Consider the following 27,482-nt stretch of genomic DNA (forward strand, 5'->3'; position numbering starts at 1 on the left):
ATATAAACATTAGTTTTAATAGTTTAAAAAAAACGCCGGTCTTGTAAACCGGAAATAAGTCCAGCCCCCACTTTTAAAACTTCAGAGGTGGAAAAGCTTCCATCATCGGTCCCCAAAACCGGTATTTTAAATAAACTAACCCCTGAAATGATCAAAATAATAATTATAACATTATCAAATGTAATAAATATTAATTTTATTAAATTAAGACACCCAATATCAATAATGCTTTTTATTATCCTTCAAACCTTCCTAGTTGGATTAATAACAGGAACAATAATAGAAAGATATTGATTATCATTATTCTAGATATATCAATATTTATAGACTTTTTCAAAAACACCGAAACTATAAATATTGATAATTCTATCAATTATCAAGAAATAACAATATCTTTAGAAAAATTATATAATAGACCAACATTCATTATTACAATAATAATAATAATTTATTTATTTTTAGCACTACTAGCAGTTGTTAAAATCACCAATATTAATCAGGGACCTATTCGTAAAATAAGATAATTACTAATGAATAAACCCTTACAATTAAGACATCCTTTAATTAAAATTATTAATAACTCTTTAATTGACTTACCTGCCCCAACAAATATTTCATTTTGATGAAATTTTGGATCCCTATTAGGGTTATGTTTGGTAATTCAAATCGTAACTGGACTATTTTTAGCTATACATTATACATCAAATATTGAAATAGCATTCAGTAGTGTAGTACACATCTGCCGAGACGTAAGTAATGGTTGAATTATCCGAACCTTACACGCAAATGGAGCATCTATATTTTTTATTTGTATTTACTTACATGTAGGACGGGGAATTTACTATGGATCTTATATATATATACATACCTGAATAATTGGTACAGTGATTTTATTTTTAGTTATAGCAACTGCATTTATAGGATATGTCTTACCCTGATGCCAAATATCTTTTTGAGGTGCAACAGTAATTACTAATTTATTATCAGCAATCCCATACTTAGGAACAGATTGTGTCCAATGAGTATGAGGAGGATTCGCTGTTGATAATGCAACATTAAATCGATTCTTCACATTCCATTTTGTATTACCATTTATTATTGCTGCTATAGCAGCAATTCATTTATTTTTTTTCACCAAACAGGATCTAATAATCCTCTTGGACTAAATGGAGATATTGAATAAATTCCATTCCATCCATACTTTACCCTTAAGGATTCTATTACATTTGTAATAATAACATCATTATTAATTATACTATGTTTAATTAATCCTTACCTATTAGGAGATCCAGATAACTTTGTACCTGCCAACCCATTAGTAACACCAGTTCACATTCAACCAGAATGATATTTCCTATTTGCATATGCAATTCTACGATCTATCCCTAATAAGTTAGGAGGTGTTATTGCATTATTTTTATCAATTAGAATCTTAATAATTTTACCATTTTATAATAAAACACCATTCCGAGGCATTCAATTTTACCCTATTAATCAAATTTTATTCTGAATTATAGTAGTTGTTGTATGCTTACTAACGTGAATTGGTAAACGACCTGTTGAAGAACCTTATATTATAACAGGTCAAATCTTAACAATTATTTACTTCACATATTTCTTAATTAATGTCCATGTCGCAAACGCATGAGATAAATTAATTAAGGAATAAAGTTAATTAGCTTAGGAAAAGCATATGTTTTGAAAACATAAAATTAGAAGTTTAACTCTTCTATTAACTTTTCTCAAAAAATTTCACTAAACAAATGAGATAAATAAAATCTTTAAACCAACAAAGAAAATAAAAAAATTCAAAGATAAAGGTAAAAAACTTTTTCAAGCTAAGTACATTAATTTATCATAACGGAACCGTGGTAATGTTCCACGAACCCAAATAAAACCAAAAGATATAATAGCAAGCTTAATAAAAAATATAAAAGAATAAAAATCACCGCCCCAAAAAATTAAAGCCAATAACATTCTTATGAAGACAATTCTAGTATATTCAGCTAAAAAAATTAAAGTAAAACCACCCGCACCATACTCAATATTAAATCCTGAAACTAACTCAGATTGCCCTTCAGCAAAATCAAAAGGAGTACGATTAGTTTCAGCTAAGCAAGAAGCAAAACAAGCTAAAGCTAAAGGAAAAGAAATAATAATAAATCAACAATAAAGCTGATAGTTTATAAAATCAAACATATTAAAACTACCAATTAAAATAATTAAAGACAATAAAATTAAAGCTAAACTAACTTCATAAGAAATTGTTTGAGCAACAGAACGAAGAGAACCTAATAATGAATAATTTGAATTAGAAGATCAACCAGCAATTATAACAGTATAAACACCTAATCTAGTACAACATAAAAAAAATAAAAATCCATAAGAAAAAGAACACATAAAGTTAAATAAGGAAAAATTACTCAAACGGCTAAAGAAATCATTAAATTAAAAACAGGGGAAAAATAATAAAGTAGGTAATTAGATATAATAGGAATTGGCTGCTCCTTACAAATTAACTTAATAGCGTCTCTAAATGGCTGAGGAATTCCAACAAAACCTACCTTATTTGGACCCTTTCGAATCTGAATATAACCTAAAACCTTACGCTCTAATAAAGTTAAAAAGGCAACACTAATTTAAACACAAATAACCAATAAAAGAAAATTCAAAATAAATATAAATAAATCATAAAGTATCAATACTATTTGTAGAAAAAATCTACATAAATGAATTCTAAATTCAACACATTAATCTGTCAAAATAGTAAATAAATCAATATTAATCAATTTAACAAAAAATATTTTAACCATATGGTCCTTTCGTACTAATATGGATTAACAATCTTAGGATAGAAACCGACCTGGCTCACGCCGGTCTGAACTCAGATCATGTAAGAATTTAAAGGTCGAACAGACCTAATCATTGGGCTCCTGCACCCAAAATTTTTCTTAATCCAACATCGAGGTCGCAATCTGCTTTGTCGATATGAGCTCTCAAAAACAATTACGCTGTTATCCCTAAGGTAACTTAATCTTATGATCATAAATTATGGATCAAAATAACAAATATAAATAAATGATATAATAATGAAGAGTTTATCTATTCTTCATGTCACCCCAACAAAACATCATCATTAAATATAGAAAGACAAACAAAAAACTATATAAAAGTAAAATGTCAAGCTCTATAGGGTCTTCTCGTCCTAAAGAAGAATTTAAGCCTTTTGACTCAAAAGTTAAATTCAAAAATTTATTAAGAGACAGTTGATTTCTCGTCAAGCCATTCATTCCAGCCACTAATTAAGAGACTAATGATTATGCTACCTTTGCACGGTCAAAATACCGCGGCTCTTTAAAAATACGCTCAGTGAGCAGGCCAGACCTCAAAATATAAACAAGAGGACATGTTTTTGATAAACAGGCGGAAATCAATTTTGCCTAGTTCCTTATAATAAGTTCACAAGGTAAAAATTTCATACAAATAAATATACTAATTCTATCATTATTACAAAAATTTTAAAATTAAATTAATAATCTTAATAAAAAACCTAAAATATTTATAAAATCAAAATAAAAAATAATGAACTAAAACGTAATCTTAAAGATAGCTGGTTTAAAGCTTACTATTATATTTCTATAAAATAAATTATAGGTTATTAACTTCAAAGCTTATCCCTTAAAGAATAAATAAGTTAATATTTTTACTTAAAAAATTAAATAAAAACAAATAACTTTAAAAAATTAAATTTTTTCTTAAGAAACTAGATATCTTGGGAAACGATTAACATCTCATTTCTATAAATAATTTAATAATAATTATGATACATTAACTATAAATTATTACAAATCAACCCAAATCGAGACAAGTAAAATAAATACTAAAATTTTGATAAACCCTGATACAAACGGTACAATAAATAAAATCTACTTAAAAAAATTTAAAATAATATTTCATAAAACACTTACATTACCAATAAACTATAATTTAAAAAATCAATTCTATAAAATATACTAAGACAAAAATACAATAAAATTATTTATATTAAATAATTAAATAAACAAAAAATAAATATAATAAAATAAATAACCTAGCTATCCTGATTTGCACAGAAAAATTTTCAGTGTAAATGAAACACTTTACTAATAAGTTATATCTTGAAACTCTTCCTAGATACACTTTCCAGTACATCTACTATGTTACGACTTATCTCATCTAAATTGAAGCTACTTTAAAATAAAATAGAATAATCAATAATGAGAGCGACGGGCGATGTGTACACATCTCAGAGCCAATATCAGTTAAATTAAATAAATTAAATTACTATCAAATCCACCTTCATTAACAGTATTTCACTATCAAATCCGTTATAAACAAATATCTATTGTAACCCACCTCCTCTTAACTATAAGCTGCACCTTGACCTGAAATATTTTATAATTATAAATCTTGAGAATTATAACTCTAAAAAGATTCTCTGATAACGGAGATATACAAACAAATAAATTAAGTAGAGTAAATCGTGTATTATCAATCATGGGGTAGGTTCCTCTGAATGGAATGAGATACCGCCAAATTCTTTGGGTTTAAAGACCTTAACTAATAGTACCCTGGTAAATATAATAAACATTTAAAATAATAGGGTATCTAATCCTAGTTTATTATTTAAATTTCACAGATTCATAAAAAGGGCCACAAATAAATTTTAACATTTCACCTTACAAATTTATATTTCAACCCTAATAATATAAACAACTGTTTTAACCAATAATATTCACTTGTATCAATCGTATAACCGCGGCTGCTGGCACGAATTATGCCGATACTAAATCAATTGCTAAATCCAAAATCACTTGATAATTAAATCAAATTACTGCAAAAAGAACATTTAGTCTAACAAAACTTACATATAATACAAAGAAAAAGTGAATAAACAAGCAAGAATAAAACTTTTAAAAATAAAAAATAAGAAAATTTTAAATCTATTAATTCAGGAAAAAATAAAAGATTCAAATATTTAAAGAAAAAAAAAGAAAAAAACCACAAACATTAACAAAAAAAAAAAGAAACGCCCCTATGTATGACCACAACAACTTCTCTATTATATATAATTAAAGATTAATATGGAACATGTATAGCAATAAATGTATTATATTCTTTCTTATTTAATCTTCCTTTTCACTAATAAATAAAGAAAGATTAAATAATATAATAAATATATTTTATACAATTATGTAATTTAATATAATACGTTATTAATATGAATTATTTTTTTTATATTAAGTTAACTTTCATATATATTAGTGAAATAATCTAATTATAGATAATTTACATAATTATATTATTATAATTAATATAATTATTTATATTAATTAGAATATTTTATATTTAAATTAATAATTTTATTTATTATATCCAATTATAATAATATTAAATATTAAATTACATATTATTATATATATTATATTATAATAACCTATTTTAAGCTAAAAACATAAGTAGCTATAATCCTAGGTAAATAATTGCATTAAAATAATCAATTGATAATGGTAAGATGAACTTATAATACTTTAATTTCAATTAAATGTAATATATTAATTTAAATTATTTATTATATATATATATATATATAAAAATAAAATGAGCAGGATAAATTAATCCTAATTAAACAAAATAATACATAAAAGAATTTCAAAAAAAAACTTTCGATTTATATATTAAATAAATGAAGTGCCTGATTAAAGGGTTACCTTGATAGGGTAAATAAAGTAAATAAAATTACCTTCATTAAAATTACATAAGATAGAATTAAACTACCTCCTTTAGTATCAAAAACTAACGTGCATCATACACCTTAATGTAAAAAGGTAAGCTAAACAAGCTAATGGGTTCATACCCCATTTATAGAGGTATCAATCCTCTCCTTTTTAATGACCAACAACTCTACAAAACTTCTCTTCCTATCAACATTAATGATAGGAACGATCCTGTCCATTTCATCAAATTCCTGATTTGGGGTTTGAATAGGACTTGAGATCAACTTACTTTCATTTATTCCGCTCCTAACAAGAAATAAAAATATAATAATAAATGAATCATCAATTAAATATTTTATTGTCCAAGCAATAGCATCGACAATATTATTATTTTCAATTTTGCTGATTCAAATAAAATATCCCATGGGATGGGAAACAGAATTTATCCCATCAATAATAATTAGATCTAGACTATTATTAAAGATTGGAGCTGCACCTTTCCATTTCTGATTTCCAGAAGTTATAGGAGCATCAAGATGAAATAGTTGTTTAACATTAATAACATGACAAAAAATCGCCCCAATAATCGTCTTATCTTATTGTATTCAATTAAGAACTTTTATTTGAACAATTATTATCTTAAGAATTATTATTGGGGCAATAGGAGGTTTAAATCAAACATCCTTACGACAACTTTTAGCATATTCATCAAACAGACATCTAGGTTGAATAATTAGATCATTAACAGTCAGAGAAAACATCTGAGAACTATACTTCATTATTTACTGACTATTAAGATTAATTATAGTTTTATTATTTAAGCAAATAAATTTATTTTTCATAAATCAAATTTAATCAGCCAAAAATATAAAAACCGAAATTAAATTAATAATATTCTTATCTTTATTATCTTTAGGTGGACTACCACCATTCCTTGGATTCTTACCAAAATGAATTGTAATACAATCATTAATAGAAAACAATATAACAACTATTATAACTATTATAGTTGTATTAACTACAATTACACTCTACTACTATATACGTATTAGATTCTCAGCTCTAATTATATCATACACAGAAAATTCGTGATCTATAAAGATAAAGTCCCAAAAATCAAGAATCATTCTTCCTACAACAGTAATAATTTCAACAATAGGATTGATTTCAACATCAACCTTAATTTCATTATACTAAGGACTTAAGTTAATCAAACTAATAACCTTCAAAGTTATAATTAAAAGAATAATCTTTTAGGCCTTAGTAAAATTTTACACCTCTAGAATTGCAGTCTAGAATCATAATTGAATATAAGACCTAAATATGATAAGAGAGAAAACATCTCATAAGTAGATTTACAGTCTACCACCTAAAATTCAGCCATCTTACCGCAAAAATGATTATTCTCAACAAACCATAAGGACATTGGTACTTTACACTTCATATTTGGAGCATGAGCAGGAATAGTAGGAACATCAATAAGAATACTTATTCGTGCTGAACTTGGCCAACCCGGATCTCTAATTGGGGACGACCATATTTATAATGTTATTATTACAGCTCACGCATTCGTAATAATTTTCTTTATAGTAATACCTATTATAATTGGTGGATTTGGTAATTGACTTGTTCCACTAATAATTGGTGCACCAGATATAGCATTTCCACGAATAAATAATATAAGTTTTTGATTACTACCACCTTCACTAACCCTTCTTCTTACATCTTCTATAGTAGATAATGGTGCTGGTACAGGATGAACAGTTTACCCTCCTCTAGCAGGAGCTATTGCACATGGGGGTGCATCTGTAGATCTAGCTATTTTTTCACTGCACTTAGCAGGTGTATCATCTATTCTTGGTGCAGTGAATTTCATTACAACAGCAATTAATATACGATCAGAAAGTATAACTTTAGATCAAACACCTTTATTTGTATGATCTGTAGCTATTACAGCATTACTTCTCCTTCTTTCACTTCCAGTTTTAGCAGGAGCTATTACTATTTTATTAACAGATCGAAATTTAAATACATCATTCTTTGACCCTGCAGGAGGGGGTGACCCAATTCTATATCAACATCTATTTTGATTCTTTGGACACCCAGAAGTTTATATTTTAATTCTACCGGGGTTCGGAATTATTTCACATATTGTATGTCAAGAAAGAGGAAAAATTGAATCATTTGGAACATTAGGTATAATTTATGCTATACTATCAATTGGACTAATAGGATTTATTGTATGAGCACATCATATATTTACAGTAGGAATGGATGTTGACACACGAGCATATTTTACATCAGCAACAATAATTATTGCTGTACCTACAGGAATTAAGGTATTTAGATGATTAGCTACATTATATGGAACTAAATTCAAGTTCAATCCACCATTATTATGAGCTCTAGGATTTATTTTCCTATTTACAATTGGTGGATTAACAGGATTAGTATTAGCAAATTCATCACTTGATATTGTATTACATGATACATATTATGTAGTAGCCCACTTTCATTATGTATTATCTATAGGAGCAGTATTTGCAATTATAGGAGGTGTCATTCAATGATATCCACTATTTACAGGATTAACTATAAATAATACATGATTAAAATTCCAATTTACAATTATATTCATTGGAGTAAATTTAACATTCTTTCCTCAACACTTCCTAGGATTAGCAGGAATACCTCGACGATACTCTGACTACCCAGACGCATATACATCATGAAACGTAGTATCAAGAATTGGGTCTACAATTTCTATTGTAGGAATCATTATATTCATTGTAATTATATGAGAAAGAATGATTACAAACCGAGCAATTATATTTAGAGCTAACATAAGAAGATCAACAGAATGACTACAAAATAACCCTCCTGCAGAACATAGTTACTCAGAATTACCATTAATCTCTAGATTCTAATATGGCAGATTAGTGCAGTAGATTTAAGCTCTACAAATAAAGGTTTGACCTTTTATTAGAAAATATTTATTAATGGCAACATGATCAAATTTATCTCTTCAAGATGGAGCTTCACCATTAATGGAGCAATTATCATTCTTTCATGATCATACTATGGTCGTATTATTATTAATTACAGTAATTGTAGGTTATGCCCTAAGTTGTATATTATTTATTGCCTATACTAACCGTAATATACTTCATGGACATTTAATTGAAACAATCTGAACAGCTTTACCAGCAATTACATTAATTTTTATTGCCCTTCCATCATTACGACTATTATATTTACTTGATGATTCAGTAGATGCAATAATTACAATTAAAACCATTGGACGACAATGATATTGAAGATATGAATATTCAGACTTCATAGACGTAGAATTTGACACCTATATAACACCAGAACAAGACCTAGAAAATGATGGATTCTGACTACTAGATGTAGATAACTGAACAATCCTACCAATAAATACAGAAGTACGAGTATTAACAAGAGCATCAGATGTTCTACACTCATGAGTAGTTCCTGCATTAGGGGTTAAAATTGATGCAACGCCAGGTCGGTTAAATCAAGGAACATTCACAATAAATCGACCTGGATTATTCTTTGGACAATGCTCAGAAATCTGTGGAGCAAACCACAGATTTATACCAATTGTAATTGAAAGAACTTCAGTAAATTTATTTATTAAGTGATTATCTAAGATAATTTAAGGAGTTAGTTAAAATAAATAACATTAGAGTGTCAATCTAAAGTAACTAAAAAAAATTAGTACACCTTGAAATTCATCAGATGACTGAAAGTAAGTAATGGTCTCTTAAACCAAATAATAGTAAATTAACGACTACTTCTGATGGGGAAATTATATCCAAATCCCTCAAATATCCCCTCTTATATGATTCTCACTATTCATTATATTTTCAGCTACATTAATCTTGTTTAATCAAATAAACTTCTTCTCATTTAAACCTAACCTTATTAAAAGAGCAGAAAAAGGAACAATTGAAATAAAAAACTTAAATTGAAAATGATAACAAATCTATTCTCAACATTTGACCCATCAACTAACATCTTTAATTTATCATTAAATTGAACTAGAACATTTCTAGGACTATTATTAATCCCATCACTATTTTGACTTACACCATCACGAATTAACATTATCTGAAATAAACTAAATTTAACCTTACATAATGAATTTAAAACACTTCTTGGACCAAAATCATTTAATGGAACAACATTCATTTTCATCTCAATTTTTATTATAATATTATTTAACAATTTCATAGGATTATTCCCTTATATTTTTACTAGAACAAGACATTTAGCATTAACATTTGCAATTGCCCTACCTATATGGCTAAGATTTATATTATTTGGATGAATTAACCATACTAATCATATATTTACACACCTTGTACCACAAGGTACACCGCCTGCATTAATATCATTTATAGTACTAATTGAAACAATTAGTAATGTTATTCGACCAGGTACATTAGCAGTACGGTTGGCAGCAAATATAATTGCAGGACACTTATTATTAACCTTATTAGGAAACACAGGACCATCTATAGCAATAAACTTAATCTCATTACTAATTATTGGACAAATACTTCTATTAATTCTAGAATCAGCAGTAGCAATAATTCAAGCCTATGTTTTCTCAATTCTAAGAACTCTATATTCTAGAGAAGTATATTAAACCTATGTTAACAACTCACTCAAACCACCCATTCCACTTAGTAGACTATAGACCTTGACCATTAACAGGAGCAATTGGAGCAATAGTCCTAGTATCAGGACTAGCAAAATGATTCCACCTATTTAATATTAACTTATTCATAATTGGATTTGGAATTACCCTACTAACTATAATTCAATGATGACGAGATGTAGTACGAGAAGGAACATATCAAGGATTACATACAGGATTTGTATCAATTGGATTAGGATGAGGAATAATTTTATTTATTGCATCAGAGGTATTATTTTTCGTTTCTTTTTTTTGAGCATTCTTTAGAAGAAGATTAGCACCAACAATTGAACTAGGAATACTATGACCTCCAATAGGAATTCAACCCTTTAACCCTATACAAATTCCATTACTTAATACAGCTATTCTTTTAGCATCAGGAGTAACAGTAACATGAGCACATCATAGTTTAATGGAATCTAATCATACTCAAGCACTACAAGGATTATTCTTCACAGTGTTATTAGGACTATACTTTACAATACTTCAAGCATATGAATATTGAGAAGCACCTTTTACCATTGCAGATGCAGTTTATGGATCAACATTCTTTGTTGCAACAGGATTCCATGGTTTACACGTAATTATTGGAACAATCTTTTTATCAACATGTCTACTTCGACACTCAATAAATCAATTTTCACCAAGACATCAGTTTGGATTTGAAGCAGCAGCATGATACTGACACTTCGTAGACGTAGTATGATTATTCTTATATATCTCTATTTATTGATGAGGTAGATAATTGTTTTTCTAGTATAAATAGTACATTTGAATTCCAATCAGAAAGCTTGATATAAATCAAGAAAAACAATTCTAATTCTATCAACAAGAGTTTTCATTAGATTTATTATTCCAATAATTGTTATAATCCTGGCAACAACACTATCAAAAAAATTAATTAATGATCGAGAAAAAAGATCACCATTTGAATGTGGGTTTGATCCAAAAAGATCAGCACGAATACCATTCTCAATACGATTCTTCCTAATCGCAGTAATCTTTTTAATTTTTGATGTAGAAATTGCACTAATTCTACCAATTGTAATTATTTTTAAAACTTCAGACATTATAATCTGAACAGTATCAACAATATTTTTTATTCTAGTTCTATTAGGAGGACTATACCATGAATGAAACCAAGGAGCATTACAATGAGCAGAATAAAGGGTTGTAGTTAAATATAACATTTGGGTTGCATTCAAAAAGTATTGATATTATCAATCAACCTTAAATAGAATAAGAAGCGAAATATTGCAGTCAGTTTCGACCTGGAAGATTGGTATGTACTACCCTTATTCTTATTAATTGAAGCCAAAAAGAGGCGTATTACTGCTAATAATATAATTGAACTATAATAGTTCCAATTAAGGAAATGTAAAGCCAATATGAAAGCTGCTAACTTTTTATATTAGCGGTTAAACTCCGTTAACATTTCTAAAATTTATATAGTTTAAATAAAACATTACATTTTCACTGTAAAAATAATATATCTATATTTATAAATACTTAAAAGTAAAAATACTTCCTTAACATCTTCAGTGTCACGCTCTAATTATAAGCTATTTAAGTAAACGAAAAACAATATTACCAAAATAAATATTCAATGACTTAGATGAATAATAACCTATTTTTAAAGGAATATATCTAATAAACTTAGTTGAAAGAAAAGGTATAAATCATATAGAACCAGCAAATCTAACAAAAGAAAGTATACTTAAAGAAAATAAATTATGAGAAAAATCAAAATTAGAAATAAGATAACCTAAATAAGCACCTAAAATAACAACTGTAATAGTTAAAAACTTTAAATAATAAGGTAAAGCAATCACATGAGGAATAGGAAAAATTAATCAAGATAAAAGACTACCACCAAAAACAGCAACAAACAATAGACTAATTATTCCAAATGAAATATAATAACCCTTATCATCAAAAGAATATCTAGAATAAAAATTATTATCACCAGATATTGAATAATAAAACAAACGAAAAGAATAAGAAGCAGTTAAACCAGTAGAAAAAAATAAAGAAAAAAAATTAAACAATTAATTCATCTTAAACAAACCATCTCAAGAATTAAATCCTTTGAATAAAATCCCGCTAAAAAAGGTATTCCACACAAAGATAAACTAGAAACATTAAAACAAACTGAAGTTAAAGGTATGAAATTAACAATTGATCCTATAAAACGAATATCCTGAGAATCCTTCAAATTATGAATTATTGAACCTGCACATATAAATAATAATGCCTTAAATAAAGCATGAGCCAATAAATGAAAAAATGCAAGCTTTGGATAACCTATAGCCAAAATTCTTATTATTAAACCAAGTTGTCTTAAAGTAGAAAGAGCAATAATCTTCTTTAAATCAAACTCAAAATTAGCGCCCAATCCAGCCATAAATATAGTTATACAACCAATTAAAAGTAAAAATCAACCACAATTATAAGTATCCAATATTGGTCTAAAACGAATTAATAAATAAACACCAGCAGTAACAAGAGTAGAAGAATGAACTAAAGCAGAAACAGGAGTAGGAGCTGCTATAGCAGCAGGAAGTCATGAAGAGAAAGGAATCTGAGCTCTCTTAGTTATAGCTGCTAAAACAATTAATATAGTAATGAGCTTTATTTCAAAAGAATTAGAAATAAAATCATAATAATAAATATAATTGCAACCACCAAAATTTAACATTCATGCAATAGAAATTAAAATAGCAACATCACCAATACGATTAGAAAGTGCAGTTAATATACCAGCACTATAAGATTTTACATTTTGATAATAAATAACTAAACAATAAGAAACTAAACCTAAACCATCTCAACCTAATAAAATTCTAATTAAGTTAGGACTAATAATTAAAAAACCTATAGAAAGAATAAATATTAAAACAATAATAATAAAACGATTTATATTCTTTTCACCAGATATATAATCCTCTCTATAATAAATAACCAAAGAAGAAATATATATAACAAAAGATATAAAAATAAGAGATATTCAATCCAAAATTAAAGTTACAACAACTATAGAATCATTTAAATTGAAAAGCTCTCACTCAACAAAAACTCTATAATCAATTATTAAATAATAAATACCTAAAATAAAAATTATAGTTCTCGAAATGAACAAAGAAAAAAAACTCAAAGAACAAATAGAAAATAAATTCATGGCCTAAGATGAAAAACTTCATATCATTGATTCCACAAAACAATATTTTTAATTAAAATACTTAAGCAAACTAAACAAAGAAATATTCACCCTTTAAACAGAGAATATTTAAAGGCAATCAATGTAAAAGTAAAAGATGATATTCACGAAAATAACCAAGAGAACAAGTATAATCACCAGAATAATAATTCCCATGCTGAGAATAAGAATATATATACAAAGTATAAACAGCTCTAAAAATAGATAAAAAAATCAAAGCAAAGAATCTAAAAGAAGATCAAGATATAATTCTATTTAATAATCTAATTTCACCTACCAAATTTAAAGAAGGAGGAGCAGCCATATTTGATGATCTTAAAAGAAATCATCATAAAGCCATTCTTGGCATCAAATTAATTATACCCTTGTTAATTAATAATCTTCGTCTACCTAAACGTTCATAAATAATATTAGATAAACAAAATAAACCAGAAGAACATAAACCATGACCAACCATTAGAGAAAGAGAACCTACACAACCTCATCAATTCATAGTCATCAATCCACCAATAACCATTCTTATATGAGCAACAGAAGAATATGCAATTAAAGACTTTAAATCAACCTGACGAAAACAAATAAATCATACAATAACACCCCCAGATAAACCTAAAGACAATCAAAAATAATTAAACTTTAAACCCAAATAAGAAATAACCTTTATAACACGAATAATACCATAACCACCTAACTTTAATAAAACACCAGCAAGAATTATTCTACCTGAAATAGGGGCCTCTACATGAGCCTTAGGAAGTCATAAATGAACCAAAAACATAGGTATCTTAACTAAAAAAGCCAAAATTATAAATACATAAAACATAAAATAATAAGAACCAAAATCAACCAATAAAGGAAAATATAAAGTATTAGAAAAATCATAAACCTTAAATAAAACTAATAATAAAGGTAATCTAGCAACCAAAGTATAAAAAATTAAATAAACACCAGCCTGCAAACGCTCAGGTTGATAACCCCAACACAAAATTAAAAGTAAAGTAGGACCTAATCTAGCCTCAAAAAAAATATAAAAAGAAAGAAGACTTAATCTAGCAAATGAACAATAAAGCATAATTATTAAAATCAAAACCATAAAAACAAAAAAATTAGAATGATATGAACTTAAATAAACTGAACCTCTAGCAGTGATTATTAAAGAACAAATCCAAAAACTAAGTAAAATTAAACTAAAAGAAAAATAATCAATACCAAAATAATATCTAATTATATTCAAATCAGCATATGAATAAACACAAATTATAAAAACAAAACCCGACAGAAACATTAAAGAATGAACCAACCAACAACAATTATTTAATAAACAAAGAGGGATCAAAAAAAATAGTTATAAATAAATACTTTAACATAAAGATAAACCAAAAGAATTAAAAAAATCATTACCATGAGAACGAATTATTGAAACTAAAATAGAAAGACCTAAAGCACCCTCACAAACAGAAAAAACTAAAAAAATAACAGGAAAAAAATAATCATAATCAAACTCAATAAGAAAAACTATAACTAACATAAATAAAGAAAGAACAATATATTCTAATCTCAAAAGAACCATTAATAAATGTTTACGTTTAGAAGAAAAATCATAAACACCAGCAAAATAAATCAATAAAGAAGTAAAAATAGAGAATATAAACATTAGTTTTAATAGTTTAAAAAAAACGCCGGTCTTGTAAACCGGAAATAAGTCCAGCCCCCACTTTTAAAACTTCAGAGGTGGAAAAGCTTCCATCATCGGTCCCCAAAACCGGTATTTTAAATAAACTAACCCCTGAAATGATCAAAATAATAATTATATCATTATCAAATGTAATAAATATTAATTTTATTAAATTAAGACACCCAATATCAATAATGCTTTTTATTATCCTTCAAACCTTCCTAGTTGGATTAATAACAGGAACAATAATAGAAAGATATTGATTATCATATATTTTATTTTTAACATTTCTTGGTGGTATACTAGTATTATTTATTTACATTACAAGAATTGCATCAAACGAAATATTTCAGCCTAAATCAATCACTATAATTATTACATTAATAATGTGTGTATTTATCATATTAATATTAATTATTCTAGATATATCTATATTTATAGACTTTTTCAAAAACACCGAAACTATAAATATTGATAATTCAATCAATTATCAAGAAATAACAATATCTTTAGAAAAATTATATAATAGACCAACATTCATTATTACAATAATAATAATAATTTATTTATTTTTAGCACTACTAGCAGTTGTTAAAATCACCAATATTAATCAGGGACCTATTCGTAAAATAAGATAATTACTAATGAATAAACCCTTACGATTAAGACATCCTTTAATTAAAATTATTAATAACTCTTTAATTGACTTACCTGCCCCAACAAATATTTCATTTTGATGAAATTTTGGATCCCTATTAGGGTTATGTTTGGTAATTCAAATCGTAACTGGACTATTTTTAGCTATACATTATACATCAAATATTGAAATAGCATTCAGTAGTGTAGTACACATCTGCCGAGACGTAAATAATGGTTGAATTATCCGAACCTTACACGCAAATGGAGCATCTATATTTTTTATTTGTATTTACTTACATGTAGGACGGGGAATTTACTATGGATCTTATATATATATACATACCTGAATAATTGGTACAGTGATTTTATTTTTAGTTATAGTAACTGCATTTATAGGATATGTCTTACCCTGAGGCCAAATATCTTTTTGAGGTGCAACAGTAATTACTAATTTATTATCAGCAATCCCATACTTAGGAACAGATTTAGTCCAATGAGTATGAGGAGGATTCGCTGTTGATAATGCAACATTAAATCGATTCTTCACATTCCATTTTGTATTACCATTTATTATTGCTGCTATAGCAGCAATTCATTTATTTTTTCTTCACCAAACAGGATCTAATAATCCTCTTGGACTAAATGGAGATATTGAAAAAATTCCATTCCATCCATACTTTACCTTTAAGGATTCTATTACATTTGTAATAATAACATCATTATTAATTATACTATGTTTAATTAATCCTTACCTATTAGGAGATCCAGATAACTTTGTACCTGCCAACCCATTAGTAACACCAGTTCACATTCAACCAGAATGATATTTCCTATTTGCATATGCAATTCTACGATCTATCCCTAATAAGTTAGGAGGTGTTATTGCATTATTTTTATCAATTAGAATCTTAATAATTTTACCATTTTATAATAAAACACCATTCCGAGGCATTCAATTTTACCCTATTAATCAAATTTTATTCTGAATTATAGTAGTTGTTGTATGCTTACTAACGTGAATTGGTAAACGACCTGTTGAAGAACCTTATATTATAACAGGTCAAATCTTAACAATTATTTACTTCACATATTTCTTAATTAATGTCCATGTCGCAAACGCATGAGATAAATTAATTAAGGAATAAAGTTAATTAGCTTAGGAAAAGCATATGTTTTGAAAACATAAAATTAGAAGTTTAACTCTTCTATTAACTTTTCTCAAAAAATTTCACTAAACAACTGAGATAAATAAAATCTTTAAACCAACAAAGAAAATAAAAAAATTCAAAGATAAAGGTAAAAAACTTTTTCAAGCTAAGTACATTAATTTATCATAACGGAACCGTGGTAATGTTCCACGAACCCAAATAAAACCAAAAGATATAATAGCAAGCTTAATAAAAAATATAAAAGAATAAAAATCACCGCACAAAAAAATTAAAGCCAATAACATTCTTATGAAGACAATTCTACTATATTCAGCTAAAAAAATTAAAGTAAAACCACCCGCACCATACTCAATATTAAATCCTGAAACTAACTCAGATTCCCCTTCAGCAAAATCAAAAGGAGTACGATTAGTTTCAGCTAAGCAAGAAGCAAAACAAGCTAAAGCTAAATGAAAAGAAATAATAATAAATCAACAATAAAGCTGATAGTTTATAAAATCAAACATATTAAAACTACCAATTAAAATAATTAAAGACAATAAAATTAAAGCTAAACTAACTTCATAAGAAATTGTTTGAGCAACAGAACGAAGAGAACCTAATAATGAATAATTTGAATTAGAAGATCAACCAGCAATTATAACAGTATAAACACCTAATCTAGTACAACATAAAAAAAATAACAATCCATAAGAAAAAGAACACATATAAGTTAAATAAGGAAAAATTACTCAAACGGCTAAAGAAATCATTAAATTAAAAACAGGTCCTTTCGTACTAATATGGATAACAATCTTAGGATAGAAACCGACCTGGCTCACGCCGTTCTAAACTCAGATCATGTAAGAATTTAAAGGTCGAACAGACCTAATCATTGGGCTCCTGCACCCAAAATTTTTCTTAATCCAACATCGAGGTCTTACCATTACAATTGATTATTTTAATGCAATTATTTACCTAGGATATGATAATCAATATCTTTCTATTATTGTTCCTGTTATTAATCCAACTAGGAAGGTTTGAAGGATAATAAAAAGCATTATTGATATTGGGTGTCTTAATTTAATAAAATTAATATTTATTACATTTGATAATGATATAATTATTATTTTGATCATTTCAGGGGTTAGTTTATTTAAAATACCGGTTTTGGGGACTGATGATGGAAGCTTTTATCACCTCTGAAGTTTTAAAAGTGGGGGCTGGACTTATTTCCGGTTTACAAGACCGGCGTTTTTTTTAAACTATTAAAACTAATGTTTATATTCTCTATTTTTACTTCTTTATTGATTTATTTTGCTGGTGTTTATGTTTTTTCTTCTAAACGTAAACATTTATTAATGGTTCTTTTGAGATTAGAATATATTGTTCTTTCTTTATTTATGTTAGTTATTGTTTTTCTTATTGAGTTTGATTATGATTATTTTTTTCCTGTTATTTTTTTAGTTTTTTCTGTTTGTGAGGGTGCTTTAGGTCTTTCTATTTTAGTTTCAATAATTCGTTCTCATAGTAATGATTTTTTTAATTCTTTTGGTTTATCTTTATGTTAAAGTATTTATTTATAACTATTTTTTTGATCCCTCTTTGTTTATTAAATAATAATAATAATAATTCTTGCTGGTGTTTTATTAAAGTTAGGTGGTTATGGTATTTTTCGTGTTATAAAGGTTATTTCTAATTTGGGTTTAAAGTTTAATTATTTTTGATTGTCTTTAGGTTTATCTGGGGGTGTTATTGTAAGATTTATTTGTTTTCGTCAGGTTGATTTAAAGTCTTTAATTGCATATTCTTCTGTTGCTCATATAAGAATGGTTATTGGTGGATTGATGACTATGAATTGATGAGGTTGTGTAGGTTCTCTTTCTCTAATGGTTGGTCATGGTTTATGTTCTTCTGGTTTATTTTGTTTATCTAATATTATTTATGAACGTTTAGGTAGACGAAGATTATTAATTAACAAGGGTATAATTAATTTAATGCCAAGAATGGCTTTATGATGATTTCTTTTAAGATCATCAAATATGGCTGCTCCTCCTTCTTTAAATTTGGTAGGTGAAATTAGATTATTAAATAGAATTATATCTTGATCTTCTTTTAGATTCTTTGCTTTGATTTTTTTATCTTTTTTTAGAGCTGTTTATACTTTGTATATATATTCTTATTCTCAGCATGGGAATTATTATTCTGGTGTTTATACTTGTTCTCTTGGCTATTTTCGTGAATATCATCTTTTACTTTTACATTGATAGCCTTTAAATATTCTCTGTTTAAAGGGTGAATATTTCTTTGTTTAGTTTGCTTAAGTATTTTAATTAAAAATATTGTTTTGTGGAACACTAGATCGCGTGTTTTTCATCTTAGGCCGTGAATTTATTTTCTATTTGTTCTTTGAATTTTTATCTTTGTTTATTTCGAGAACTATAATTTTTATTTTAGGTATTTATTATTTAATAATTGATTATAGAGTTTTTGTTGAGTGAGAGCTTTTCAATTTAAATGGTTCTATAGTTGTTATAACTTTAATTTTGGATTGAATATCTCTTATTTTTATATCTTTTGTTATATATATTTCTTCTTTGGTTATTTATTATAGAGAGGATTATATATCTGGTGAAAAGAATATAAATCGTTTTATTATTATTGTTTTAATATTTATTCTTTCTATAGGTTTTTTAATTATTAGTCCTAATTTAATTAGAATTTTATTAGGTTGAGATGGTTTAGGTTTAGTTTCTTATTGTTTAGTTATTTATTATCAAAATGTAAAATCTTATAGTGCTGGTATATTAACTGCACTTTCTAATCGTATTGGTGATGTTGCTATTTTAATTTCTATTGCATGAATGTTAAATTTTGGTGGTTGAAATTATATTTATTATTATGATTTTATTTCGAATTCTTTTGAAATAAAGCTCATTACTATATTAATTGTTTTAGCAGCTATAACTAAGAGAGCTCAGATTCCTTTCTCTTCATGACTTCCTGCTGCTATAGCAGCTCCTACTCCTGTTTCTGCTTTAGTTCATTCTTCTACTCTTGTTACTGCTGGTGTTTATTTATTAATTCGTTTTAGACCAATATTGGATACTTATAATTGTGGTTGATTTTTACTTTTAATTGGTTGTATAACTATATTTATGGCTGGATTGGGCGCTAATTTTGAGTTTGATTTGAAGAAGATTATTGCTCTTTCTACTTTAAGACAACTTGGTTTAATAATAAGAATTTTGGCTATAGGTTATCCAAAGCTTGCATTTTTTCATTTATTGGCTCATGCTTTATTTAAGGCATTATTATTTATATGTGCAGGTTCAATAATTCATAATTTGAAGGATTCTCAGGATATTCGTTTTATAGGATCAATTGTTAATTTCATACCTTTAACTTCAGTTTGTTTTAATGTTTCTAGTTTATCTTTGTGTGGAATACCTTTTTTAGCGGGATTTTATTCAAAGGATTTAATTCTTGAGATGGTTTGTTTAAGATGAATTAATTGTTTAATTTTTTTTCTTTATTTTTTTTCTACTGGTTTAACTGCTTCTTATTCTTTTCGTTTGTTTTATTATTCAATATCTGGTGATAATAATTTTTATTCTAGATTTTCTTTTGATGATAAGGGTTATTATATTTCATTTGGAATAATTGGTCTATTGTTTGTTGCTGTTTTTGGTGGTAGTCTTTTATCTTGATTAATTTTTCCTATTCCTCATGTGATTGCTTTACCTTATTATTTAAAGTTTTTAACTATTACAGTTGTTATTTTAGGTGCTTATTTAGGTTATCTTATTTCTAATTTTGATTTTTCTCATAATTTATTTTCTTTAAGTATACTTTCTTTTGTTAGATTTGCTGGTTCTATATGATTTATACCTTTTCTTTCAACTAAGTTTATTAGATATATTCCTTTAAAAATAGGTTATTATTCATCTAAGTCATTTGATTATGGTTGAGGTGAATTACTTGGTGGTCAAGGTTTATATAGATTATTTATTTATTTAATTGGTTATATTCAAGGTTGATATGATTCTAATTTCAAGATTTATCTTTTAACTTTTATTTTTTGAATATTTATTTTGGTAATATTGTTTTTCGTTTACTTAAATAGCTTATAATTAGAGCGTGACACTGAAGATGTTAAGGAAGTATTTTTACTTTTAAGTATTTATAAATATAGATATATTATTTTTACAGTGAAAATGTAATGTTTTATTTAAACTATATAGATTTTAGAAATGTTAACGGAGTTTAACCGCTAATATAAAAAGTTAGCAGCTTTCATATTGGCTTTACATTTCCTTAATTGGAACTATTATAGTTCAATTATATTATTAACAGTAATACGCCTCTTTTTGGCTTCAATTAATAAGAATAAGGGTAGTACATACCAATCTTCCAGGTCGAAACTGACTGCAATATTTCGCTTCTTATTCTATTTAAGGTTGATTGATAATATCAATACTTTTTGAATGCAACCCAAATGTTATATTTAACTACAACCCTTTATTCTGCTCATTGTAATGCTCCTTGGTTTCATTCATGGTATAGTCCTCCTAATAGAACTAGAATAAAAAATATTGTTGATACTGTTCAGATTATAATGTCTGAAGTTTTAAAAATAATTACAATTGGTAGAATTAGTGCAATTTCTACATCAAAAATTAAAAAGATTACTGCGATTAGGAAGAATCGTATTGAGAATGGTATTCGTGCTGATCTTTTTGGATCAAACCCACATTCAAATGGTGATCTTTTTTCTCGATCATTAATTAATTTTTTTGATAGTGTTGTTGCCAGGATTATAACAATTATTGGAATAATAAATCTAATGAAAACTCTTGTTGATAGAATTAGAATTGTTTTTCTTGATTTATATCAAGCTTTCTGATTGGAAGTCAAATGTACTATTTATACTAGAAAAACAATTATCTACCTTATCAATAAATAGAGATATATAAGAATAATCATACTACGTCTACGAAGTGTCAGTATCATGCTGCTGCTTCAAATCCAAACTGATGTCCTGGTGAAAATTGATTTATTGAGTGTCGAAGTAGACATGTTGATAAAAAGATTGTTCCAATAATTACGTGTAAACCATGGAATCCTGTTGCAACAAAGAATGTTGATCCATAAACTGCATCTGCAATGGTAAAAGGTGCTTCTCAATATTCATATGCTTGAAGTATTGTAAAGTATAGTCCTAATAACACTGTGAAGAATAATCCTTGTAGTGCTTGAGTATGATTAGATTCCATTAAACTATGATGTGCTCATGTTACTGTTACTCCTGATGCTAAAAGAATAGCTGTATTAAGTAATGGAATTTGTATAGGGTTAAAGGGTTGAATTCCTATTGGAGGTCATAGTATTCCTAGTTCAATTGTTGGTGCTAATCTTCTTCTAAAGAATGCTCAAAAAAAAGAAACGAAAAATAATACCTCTGATGCAATAAATAAAATTATTCCTCATCGTAATCCAATTGATACAAATCCTGTATGTAATCCTTGATATGTTCCTTCTCGTACTACATCTCGTCATCATTGAATTATAGTTAGTAGGGTAATTCCAAATCCAATTATGAATAAGTTAATATTAAATAGGTGGAATCATTTTGCTAGTCCTGATACTAGGACTATTGCTCCAATTGCTCCTGTTAATGGTCAAGGTCTATAGTCTACTAAGTGGAATGGGTGGTTTGAGTGAGTTGTTAACATAGGTTTAATATACTTCTCTAGAATATAGAGTTCTTAGAATTGAGAAAACATAGGCTTGAATTATTGCTACTGCTGATTCTAGAATTAATAGAAGTATTTGTCCAATAATTAGTAATGAGATTAAGTTTATTGCTATAGATGGTCCTGTGTTTCCTAATAAGGTTAATAATAAGTGTCCTGCAATTATATTTGCTGCCAACCGTACTGCTAATGTACCTGGTCGAATAACATTACTAATTGTTTCAATTAGTACTATAAATGATATTAATGCAGGCGGTGTACCTTGTGGTACAAGGTGTGTAAATATATGATTAGTATGGTTAATTCATCCAAATAATATAAATCTTAGCCATATAGGTAGGGCAATTGCAAATGTTAATGCTAAATGTCTTGTTCTAGTAAAAATATAAGGGAATAATCCTATGAAATTGTTAAATAATATTATAATAAAAATTGAGATGAAAATGAATGTTGTTCCATTAAATGATTTTGGTCCAAGAAGTGTTTTAAATTCATTATGTAAGGTTAAATTTAGTTTATTTCAGATAATGTTAATTCGTGATGGTGTAAGTCAAAATAGTGATGGGATTAATAATAGTCCTAGAAATGTTCTAGTTCAATTTAATGATAAATTAAAGATGTTAGTTGATGGGTCAAATGTTGAGAATAGATTTGTTATCATTTTCAATTTAAGTTTTTTATTTCAATTGTTCCTTTTTCTGCTCTTTTAATAAGGTTAGGTTTAAATGAGAAGAAGTTTATTTGATTAAACAAGATTAATGTAGCTGAAAATATAATGAATAGTGAGAATCATATAAGAGGGGATATTTGAGGGATTTGGATATAATTTCCCCATCAGAAGTAGTCGTTAATTTACTATTATTTGGTTTAAGAGACCATTACTTACTTTCAGTCATCTGATGAATTTCAAGGTGTACTAATTTTTTTTAGTTACTTTATATTGACACTCTAATGTTATTTATTTTAACTAACTCCTTAAATTATCTTAGATAATCACTTAATAAATAAATTTACTGAAGTTCTTTCAATTACAATTGGTATAAATCATTGGTTTGCTCCACAGATTTCTAGGCATTGTCCAAAGAATAATCCAGGTCGATTTATTGTGAATGTTCCTTGATTTAACCGACCTGGCGTTGCATCAATTTTAACCCCTAATGCAGGAACTGCTCATGAGTGTAGAACATCTGATGCTCTTGTTAATACTCGTACTTATGTATTTATTGGTAGGATTGTTCGGTTATCTACATCTAGTAGTCGGAATCCATCATTTTCTAGGTCTTGTTCTGGTGTTATATAAGTGTCAAATTCTACGTCTATGAAGTCTGAATATTCATATCTTCAATATCATTGTCGTCCAATGGTTTTAATTGTAATTATTGCATCTACTGAATCATCAAGTAAATATAATAGTCGTAATGATGGAAGGGCAATAAAAATTAATGTAATTGCTGGTAAAGCTGTTCAGATTGTTTCAATTAAATGTCCATGAAGTATATTACGGTTAGTATAGGCAATAAATAATATATAACTTAGGGCATAACCTACAATTACTGTAATTAATAATAATACGACCATAGTATGATCATGAAAGAATGATAATTGCTCCATTAATGGTGAAGCTCCATCTTGAAGAGATAAATTTGATCATGTTGCCATTAATAAATATTTTCTAATAAAAGGTCAAACCTTTATTTGTAGAGCTTAAATCTACTGCACTAATCTGCCATATTAGAATCTAGAGATTAATGGTAATTCTGAGTAACTATGTTCTGCAGGAGGGTTATTTTGTAGTCATTCTGTTGATCTTCTTATGTTAGCTCTAAATATAATTGCTCGGTTTGTAATCATTCTTTCTCATATAATTACAATGAATATAATGATTCCTACAATAGAAATTGTAGACCCAATTCTTGATACTACGTTTCATGATGTATATGCGTCTGGGTAGTCAGAGTATCGTCGAGGTATTCCTGCTAATCCTAGGAAGTGTTGAGGAAAGAATGTTAAATTTACTCCAATGAATATAATTGTAAATTGGATTTTTAATCATGTATTATTTATAGTTAATCCTGTAAATAGTGGATATCATTGAATGACACCTCCTATAATTGCAAATACTGCTCCTATAGATAATACATAATGAAAGTGGGCTACTACATAATATGTATCATGTAATACAATATCAAGTGATGAATTTGCTAATACTTATCCTGTTAATCCACCAATTGTAAATAGGAAAATAAATCCTAGAGCTCATAATAATGGTGGATTGAACTTGAATTTAGTTCCATATAATGTAGCTAATCATCTAAATACCTTAATTCGTGTAGGTACAGCAATAATTATTGTTGCTGATGTAAAATATGCTCGTGTGTCAACATCCATTCCTACTGTAAATATATGATGTGCTCATACAATAAATCCTATTAGTCCAATTGATAGTATAGCATAAATTATACCTAATGTTCCAAATGATTCAATTTTTCCTCTTTCTTGACATACAATATGTGAAATAATTCCGAACCCCGGTAGAATTAAAATATAAACTTCTGGGTGTCCAAAGAATCAAAATAGATGTTGATATAGAATTGGGTCACCCCCTCCTGCAGGGTCAAAGAATGATGTATTTAAATTTCGATCTGTTAATAATATAGTAATAGCTCCTGCTAAAACTGGAAGTGAAAGATGGAGAAGTAATGCTGTAATAGCTACAGATCATACAAATAAAGGTGTTTGATCTAAAGTTATACTTTCTGATCGTATATTAATTGCTGTTGTAATGAAATTCACTGCACCAAGAATAGATGATACACCTGCTAAGTGCAGTGAAAAAATAGCTAGATCTACAGATGCACCCCCGTGTGCAATAGCTCCTGCTAGAGGAGGGTAAACTGTTCATCCTGTACCAGCACCATTATCTACTATAGAAGATGTAAGAAGAAGGGTTAGTGAAGGTGGTAGTAATCAAAAACTTATATTATTTATTCGTGGAAATGCTATATCAGGTGCACCAATTATTAGTGGAACAAGTCAATTACCAAATCCACCAATTATAATAGGTATATAATAGGTATATAATTATAATTTGTATCAATTGGATTACGATTATTTATTAGTGAAAAGAAAGATTAAATAAGAAAGAATATAATACATTTATTGCTATACATGTTCCATATTAATCATTAATTATATATAATAGAGAAGTTGTTGTGGTCATACATAGGGGCGTTTCTTTTTTTTTGTTAATGTTTGTGGTTTTTTCTTTTTTTTCTTTAAATTTTTGAATCTTTTATTTTTTCCTGAATTAATAGATTTAAAATTTTCTTATTTTTTATTTTTAAAAGTTTTATTCTTGCTTGTTTATTCACTTTTTCTTTGTATTATATGTAGGTTTTGTTAGACTAAATGTTCTTTTTGCAGTAATTTGATTTAATTATCAAGTGATTTTGGATTTAGCAATTGATTTAGTATCGGCATAATTCGTGCCAGCAGCCGCGGTTATACGATTGATACAAGTGAATATTATTGGTTAAAACAGTTGTTTATATTATTAGGGTTGAAATATAAATTTGTAAGGTGAAATGTTAAAATTTATTTGTGGCCCTTTTTATGAATCTGTGAAATTTAAATAATAAACTAGGATTAGATACCCTATTATTTTAAATGTTAATTATATTTACCAGGGTACTATTAGTTAAGGTCTTTAAACCCAAAGAATTTGGCGGTATCTCATTCCATTCAGAGGAACCTACCCCATGATTGATAATACACGATTTACTCTACTTAATTTATTTGTTTGTATATCTCTGTTATCAGAGAATCTTTTTAGAGTTATAATTCTCAAGATTTATAATTATAAAATATTTCAGGTCAAGGTGCAGCTTATAGTTAAGAGGAGGTGGGTAACAATAGATTTTTGTTTATAACGGATTTGATAGTGAAATACTGTTAATGAAGGTGGATTTGATAGTAATTTAATTTATTTAATTTAACTGATATTGGCTCTGAGATGTGTACACATCGCCCGTCGCTCTCATTATTGATTATTCTGTTTTATTTTAAAGTAGCTTCAATTTAGATGAGATAAGTCGTAACATAGTAGATGTACTGGAAAGTGTATCTAGGAAGAGTTTCAAGATATAACTTATTAGTAAAGTGTTTCATTTACACTGAAAATTTTTCTGTGCAAATCAGGATATCTTGATTATTTATTTTATTATATTTATTTTTTGTTTATTTAATTATTTAATATAAATAATTTTATTGTATTTTTGTCTTAGTATATTTTATAGAATTGATTTTTTAAATTATAGTTTATTGGTAATGTAAGTGTTTTATGAAATATTATTTTAAATTTTTTTAAGTAGATTTTATTTATTGTACCTTTTGTATCAGGGTTTATCAAAATTTTAGTATTTATTTTACTTGTCTCGATTTGGGTTGATTTATAAATAATTTATAGTTAATGTATCATAATTATTATTAAATTATTTATAGAAATGAGATGTTAATCGTTTCCCAAGATATCTAGTTTCTTAAGAAAACATTTAATTTTTTAAAGT

General features: G+C 27.1%; 1 protein-coding gene and 1 pseudogene across 1 annotated transcript in view; both read left to right on the forward strand.

Moving 5' to 3' along the window:
* The window catches only part of LOC126306464 (NADH-ubiquinone oxidoreductase chain 5-like), an 84,979-nt gene that overhangs the window by 50,444 nt on the left and 7,053 nt on the right, over positions 1–27,482 (forward strand). The window lies entirely within an intron of this gene.
* On the forward strand, positions 19,802–21,045 carry LOC126306458 (NADH-ubiquinone oxidoreductase chain 5-like; annotated as a pseudogene).

Source organism: Schistocerca gregaria, unplaced genomic scaffold, assembly GCF_023897955.1.
Source record: "Schistocerca gregaria isolate iqSchGreg1 unplaced genomic scaffold, iqSchGreg1.2 ptg000333l, whole genome shotgun sequence".
Classification (NCBI taxonomy): domain Eukaryota; kingdom Metazoa; phylum Arthropoda; class Insecta; order Orthoptera; family Acrididae; genus Schistocerca; species Schistocerca gregaria.